We start from the raw sequence: 8,118 nt of genomic DNA, 5'->3' as shown, positions 1-8,118 counted from the left end.
TGTCCCAGGTGCCTCTGTCCCTGCTGCCACAAGACCTACGGTGATTGTCTCGGCCGCCTCTGTCCTCGCCTGCACAAGACCGTCAGTGATCGTCCCCGCTGCCACTGTCTTGGCTGCCACACCTGCAGCCACTGTCCCTGCTGCCTCTGTCCCCGCTGCCACTGTCCTTGCTGCCTCTGTCCCCGCTGCCACTGTCCTTGCTGCCTCTGTCCCCGCTGCCACACCTCCAGCCACTGTCCCTGCTGCCTCTGTCCCCGCTGCCACTGTCCTTGCTGCCACACCTGCAGCCACTGTCCCTGCTGCCTCTGTCCCCGCTGCCACTGTCCTTGCTGCCTCTGTCCCCGCTGCCACTGTCCTCACTGCCACACCTCCAGCCACTGCCCCTGCTGCCTCTGTCCCCGCTGCCACTGCCCCATCTGCCTCTGTCCCCGCTGCCACTGCCCCATCTGCCTCTGACCCCACTGCCACTGTCCTCGCTGCCACACCTGCAGTCACTGTCCTTGCTGCCTCTGTCCTCACTGCCACAGGGCCAGCTGCTTCTGTCCCTGGCCCAACTGTCCTCGCTGCCTCTGTCCCTGCTGCCTCTGTCCCCGCAGTCACTGTCCCAGATGCAATAGGACCTGCACGTAATGCCTCTCCAACTGCAGGAAATATCGCCTCAGGAGAAAGTGACCCATATACAGACACAGAAATAAAAAAATGTATGTTTATTTCACGTTTTGCCTTTACAAACAAAATGAATACATGTAGTGTTGTGTGTTGGGTATGCATGGATGTTAAAATGTTTTTCAATCAATGTTGGGTCTTGTAACAGTGATTAACTAGTACTTCTCACTTTTGTAGATCTCGAAGCGGTGTGGACAGGGAGCCACTCCAGTGACCACGTAATTTTGTCTAAAATAGGAAATTACAGGTTGTATTGCTGGGACATTGCAAGAATTGCTCCTGACCAAGAGCTCGAGAGTGAGGTAAAATGTTTTACTTTTGAATGACTGACTTTAGATGCATTATTTATTGTATTGAAAGTACTGATGGAAGAATGTGTGCATGTGCATATATTTGGTTGGTTGGTATTTCATTAGTTGGTCCCACTAGGCACTACTGGGCAATATTTTAATTGTTGAGGATATAAATTTGTGTTTATGTGTTGTGTGGGAACACCATGTGCTCTTTCATTTTTCTTTAAGGTGATCAATGCATACCTGACATTGCTTGTACAACAGTACAACAAAAACAATGTGGATCAAGCTGCTGTCATTGACAGCTACGAAATGACACGCATCTGGACTAAAAATACCTCCAAGCTCAAAGTTCGTAGAGAACATTTTTTTCTAATTCAGTAATGATTACATCATTGCTTTGCATTGTGAAAATTGTACTTTATTATCCTTCAAGTTGTTTGTTTTGATTGATTTTCAGATGGATCCAATGCAATACAAGATAATTGTGGGGATTTTCAATGAACATCATCATTGGATGTTAACGGTAAACCTTTGACTGTCACTTTGAAAAGCTGTAAAACAGTCCTTAATTGGTGATGATATGAAGTTTATGATTACAGTTTAGGAAACATAAAAAAAAAAATTAATCTGTTTTCATTGTCTCACTCAGTTGTAGTAGTGGAGAAGTTGTAAAATGAATGTTACCTTCCAAAATGCAAAGGTTATTTATCCTCATGAAAAGCGGGCCGTGTTTGTGGATCCATTGGGAGAATCCCAGATGAAAATAAAAAGATGCCTGGAAACAACAAGGTAACAAGAAGTTAAAAAGCAGTTACAAACCTAAAACTGGTATAGACAAAGATTTATCATTTCTTCAAGGGCATTCATGCGGAAGAGGGATTGCAAGGTGTCAAGGTGGGCATGTAGCACCCTTCCCCATGGACTTCAGAGCGATGGCACATCATGCGGTGTCTTTGCTTTGAAAGTGAGTACTGTAGTGGTTTCTTCCAGCTAGACCTTCAATGTTGACGGAATCAATCCAGCTTATGCACACATCACACAGTATATTGGATACAATATTTAGAACCGATTTCAAGATGGTGTTAGTCCTGCGCTTCTTCATTTACCGTAACTTGTCCCCCCCCACTCCTCCCGCCCCCTTTTTTTTTAGCAAAGTATGAAGTGTCACTATTCATTGGGTCCATACCTAAAAACCTGTTTTCAGTTTGCTCAGTGTATACTAGAAGACCAGCCCTTGACCTTAGACATGAGCAAAGGTTGCGTCAACAACATGAGAGAAGAAATTGCCAGAACTCTTCTCCGTGAATCTGGTGTGTTTCCTTTTTGCCTTCTTTTGTTTGTGTTAATGTTCAGTATCAGCAGGATTGTTTGGAGATGTTTTTGGTCACCATTTTGTCAAATAACTGAAGGTTGTTTTGTGTGTGTGTTTTTTTAAGAGTCCCTCAAGAATATCTGCCATCATTGTGGGTCTGAGGGAATGGATGCCATGCTATGGGTAATGACATTACATTGAACATATCAGGACACATACTTAGCAAGCCAAGTTAGTAACTACTATAGATGTCACATTCTTTTTATACATGAAAGTAATGAATACATTTTAAAGTAGTTTTCTATTGTAGTGGTAGTAATGCCTACAGTAAAAGATAACGTATAGAAAGGATTTGAATAACACCTCCAATGTTTTTCATTTTCAGATTTGCTGTGACAACTGCAGCAGGTGGTTCCACCACACGTGCTTAAATAATCCTTCGCTGGATGACGAGTATCTCTGCCCTCTCTGCGTGTAGGATAAGGGGGAGAGAAGAGCAAGTGTTTGCTACAGTTGGGACTTACCGCATGGTGGCCTAGAGGTTAGCATGTTGGCCACAAAGTCAGGAGATTTGAATTTGAATCTGTGTGGAAAATGATGGATGGCGTTCTGATTGTTCTAACTTTGCCTGTGTTTACTTTTCACTGTGTTTTACTTTTGTTCCATCCGAGTTACATTTTTATTATTCATATATATTTATTTATTGTATATAGTTTGAAAAAATCACCACTAATAAGCACATTTCTGTTAAAATACTATTTATATATTTTGTAATAAAGTTTTCATATAAAACATTTTCCCCCTCCTATTTACTGTTTGGGACATTTTGAAAATATATGATCTTAAACCAAACAGAGTGGATTTTGGTCCTGCCAAATATTGCATCCGCCTTCCTTTTTGCTGTTTGGGACATTTTTAGAAGAAATGACGCCAACTACGTGAGAGATGGATGTCTTTGAAGCACATTGTGTGAATTACACACATTTAGGAGTCGTATTTGACCAACGAGGGGTGGATGCAATTTTCGGCAGCTCCAAAATCCGTCCTGCCGAGAATTGCATGCACCCCCTATTTCTTGTTTGGGACATTTTTAGATGAAATGACGCCAACTACGTGAGAGGTGGGTGTCTTTGAAGCACATTGTGTGAATTACACACATTTAGGAGTCGTATTTGACCAACCAGGGGTGGATGCAATTTTCGGCAGCTCCAAAATCCGTTCTGCCGAGAATTGCATGCACCCCCTACTTCTTGTTTGGGACATTTTTAGAAGAAATGACGCCAACTACGTGAGAGGTGGGTGTCTTTGAAGCACATTGTGTGAATTACACACATTTAGGAGTCGTATTTGACCAACGAGGGGTGGATGCAATTTTCGGCAGCTCCAAAATCCGTCCTGCCGAGAATTGCATGCACCCCCTATTTCTTGTTTGGGACATTTTTAGATGAAATGACGCCAACTACGTGAGAGGTGGGTGTCTTTGAAGCACATTGTGTGAATTACACACATTTAGGAGTCGTATTTGACCAACCAGGGGTGGATGCAATTTTCGGCAGCTCCAAAATCCGTTCTGCCGAGAATTGCATGCACCCCCTACTTCTTGTTTGGGACATTTTTAGAAGAAATGACGCCAACTACGTGAGAGGTGGGTGTCTTTGAAGCACATTGTGTGAATTACACACATTTAGGAGTCGTATTTGACCAACGAGGGGTGCATGCAATTTTCGGCAGCTCCAAAATCCGTCCTGCCGAGAATTGCATGCACCCTCTACTTCTTGTTTGGGACATTTTTAGATGAAATGATGCAGTCCATGTGAGAGATGGGTGTCTTTGAAGCACATTGTGTGAATTACACACATTTAGGAGTCGTATTTGACCAACGAGGGGTGGATGCAATTTTCGGCAGCTCCAAAATCCGTCCTGCCAAGAATTGCATGCACCCCCTATTTCTTGTTTGGGACATTTTTAGATGAAATGACGCCAACTACGTGAGAGATGTGTGTCTTTGAAGCACATTGTGTGAATTACACACATTTAGGAGTCGTATTTGACCAACGAGGGGTGGATGCAATTTTCGGCAGCTCCAAAATCCGTCCTGCCGAGAATTGCATGCACCCCCTATTTCTTGTTTGGGACATTTTTAGATGAAATGACGCCAACTACGTGAGAGATGGATGTCTTTGAAGCACATCGTGTGAATTACACACATTTAGGAGTCGTATTTGACCAACGAGGGGTGCATGCAATTTTCGGCAGCTCCAAAATCCGTTCTGCCGAGAATTGCATGCACCCCCTATTTCTTGTTTGGGACATTTTTAGAAGAAATGACGCCAACTACGTGAGAGGTGGGTGTCTTTGAAGCACATTGTGTGAATTACACACATTTAGGAGTCGTATTTGACCAACCAGGGGTGCATGCAATTTTCGGCAGCTCCAAAATCCGTCCTGCCGAGAATTGCATGCACCCTCTACTTCTTGTTTGGGACATTTTTAGATGAAATGATGCAGTCCATGTGAGAGATGGGTGTCTTTGAAGCACATCGTGTGAATTACGCACATTTAGGAGTCGTATTTGACCAACCAGGGGTGCATGCAATTTTCGGCAGCTCCAAAATCCGTCCTGCCGAGAATTGCATGCACCCCCTACTTCTTGTTTGAGACATTTTTAGAAGAAATGACGCCAACTACGTGAGAGATGGATGTCTTTGAAGCACATCGTGTGAATTACACACATTTAGGAGTCGTATATGACCAACCAGGGGTGGATGCAATTTTCGGCAGGTTCAAAATCCGTCCTGCCGAGAATTGCATGCACCCCCTATTTCTTGTTTGGGACATTTTTAGATGAAATGACGCCAACTACGTGAGAGATGTGTGTCTTTGAAGCACATTGTGTGAATTACACACATTTAGGAGTCGTATTTGACCAACGAGGGGTGCATGCAATTTTCGGCAGCTCCAAAATCCGTCCTGCCGAGAATTGCATGCACCCTCTACTTCTTGTTTGGGACATTTTTAGATGAAATGATGCAGTCCATGTGAGAGATGGGTGTCTTTGAAGCACATCGTGTGAATTACACACATTTAGGAGTCGTATTTGACCAACCAGGGGTGCATGCAATTTTCGGCAGCTCCAAAATCCTCCCTACCGAATACTGCATGCATGCCCCTCTTTTCTATAAATGAATGAGCTTGGTAATTTGTCATTTGTTATGCAGAAACAAATAAATCGAGGGACAACTGTGTAACAAAGTGCCACAGTTACATTGTGAATGTCTAACCTGCTCCTCCCACCGCGTTTCTAGATATGCTTGAATCAAATGCTTCCACATATCTAACAAATATAAAGCCAAGAAATTCGTGCTTTGGGTGCTGTATAGTTACCCATAAAGCTGACAAAACGTACCATCGCTTCGTTATCATGAAGTACTGTGCCTTTAAGAATAGCACGGTGTGGTTTTCAGCTGAGCGTGCGCGCTCCCGCGACCTGCATGCAGATCTCGGCATGGATGCCAAACTCGGCACAACACCGGAACGCAATCGGTGTCGCGCATGCACGTGGGCTACGTCACTTCCTCTTTTAGCAAATTTTTACGACGGCGCTTCTGCGACGTCACGTGCTGTGGTAGTTATTATTTTGTAAATGTATGAACATAAATGGTCAATAACCTTACTTCATTTATGTAATATATTGGGAGGTTAATTTATAATTGACTTGTTAGAATCAGCCGCATGTTAACGTATTTTATCTTATGACATCCACCGAGACTGAGCTACGTACAAACTAGTGATGGCGAGATGAAGCCTCATTAGGCCTTGAACCATTTCAGTCAATTGGTTCGAGAAAGGGTTCATTTCTTGAAGCTTCATGTGCACACGAAACGACCTGCTGGCCTTGGATACAGTTATAGGCAGCTGTATCTTCATGTGTGATGCATTGAATTCCGACATCTGTTTTGGCTCTTGGAAACGACTATGTACTAAAAAAAAATGTATGACCAAATAATTAATTGACAAAGTGTATGATAAAAATATATACATAAAAATTGTGAATGTTTTCTTGTCCATAAATGCTTCCGGTATCATGTGAAAGGGCTAGTTTCATCATGGTTTTATGTCACCTGGCATGGGCTTATGCAGGCAGAGGACAGTGAAAGTGTGTGTAACTTGGAAGAGGGCACTGAAGATGCATGCTTGTGTAACTTCAACAATGACGTACAGAACAGGGGAGATTTTATTGATTTTTATTTAAAAAAATAATACTTTCTCAACTATTGTTGGTTTCAGGCGATTCCTCTTCTCTCTCCTGCCTTTGAAAATATCCTTTCACATGGCGCGGAGGATCCATCCTCTTAATACCTATATCTAATCTTAGATCTTCTCTCTGAACTCTCCAAACTAACGTTAACCAAACACTCCAAACTATCAAACACTATCCAAACTCTCAAATGACTCTCCACAAAACCCCATATTTTAATGTCTAAGCTTGCTGTCAACAAGCAATATTGCTGTCAAACATTGCGCTAAATTCTGAACCACTACCAGAATCCGTCACGTGTCATAGCTGGGCAGCGAGGCTTCTGACGTCATCATTTCCGGCCCCTCCCCGTAATGAATCAAGCTCTATGCATGTGCAGAACACGTCTACATCCAGTCGCCGTATTTTTTGGCAGCCATATGTGTCACTGCGCAATACGTACCCGGAACGCAATCGGTCCCGCGCATGGGCAAGGACCACGTCACTAGCTAATTTTTTACGACAGCGCTTCTGCGACGTCACTTGCTGTGGTAGTTATTATTTTTTTAAAGTATGAACATAAATGGTCAATAACCATACTTCATATATGGATCTTAACGAGGGTTTAAGTAGAGCTACAATATGCAAAAACATGCATTCACATATATACATATATACACACACATATATAGATGTGTGTGTGTGTGTGTGTGTGTGTGTGTGTGTATATATATATATATATATATATATATATATATATATATATGATATATTGTAATAATTTGGTCTCAAAATAATAATCATTTGTGGGAAATGCACCTGCATTGTTTTGTGACTCAGTTTCGGGCTAGGTGGTATGAATCAGAACTCATATCTCGATATATTTAGGTTTAACATTGATTTGCGGTATATATATTGCTATTTTTTTGCAAAGTGAATTTCGACAAAGTGAAAGCCAGATATGTGTGTTAAGTTTTATTGAAACAAAGACTATTTTTTTTTATTTTAAAGCTTCATGCAAGAAGCACATTCAAAGAAATCTTAAAAAAAAAAAAAAAAACGGGCTATTCTCTTTTTGAAGTAAGTATCGAAAAAGTACAAGATAATCTTCAATCTTTGTTATAACAAACCCTTAGCTATCTTCAAATCCTCAGCTAATAACAATAGAACAAAATATGAAAAAATGCCCCGATGAGATGACATTTTTAAACGTCAGCAGCTACTCAAACGTGCTTTACGTACTGTACTTCACAATGCTGCAGGCACTGACTTGGGTCCAGAATATCAAACAATTTGTAAAAGGTTTGTCTATGAACTATGAGTGTTTTGCTACCATATTAGCACTATTATGCTTTGCTGCCTCAATGTTGGCGTAAGCTATTTTCATGACACCCTTTTTTTTGTTAACACAAGTAAACAGGATGTAATGCAAAGTGCTCTTATTTTGAAGGCCTGAAGTGTGTTGTGTGGGTTGAGAAGGTGTCTTGACGTTTCTAAAAGAGACGCAAATAAATTGAGTAAACATGAGTAAACTTGCATCCTGCAGCCGTAGTTCCTGTGTTTTATTTATATCAGTGGGAATCCTCAAACTCCAGTTACATTGGCAT

Source organism: Dunckerocampus dactyliophorus, chromosome 8 (assembly GCF_027744805.1).
Source record: "Dunckerocampus dactyliophorus isolate RoL2022-P2 chromosome 8, RoL_Ddac_1.1, whole genome shotgun sequence".
Taxonomy (NCBI): Eukaryota; Metazoa; Chordata; class Actinopteri; order Syngnathiformes; family Syngnathidae; genus Dunckerocampus; species Dunckerocampus dactyliophorus.
The sequence above is the reverse complement of the archived record's forward strand: the minus strand, read 5'-3'. Positions refer to the sequence as shown.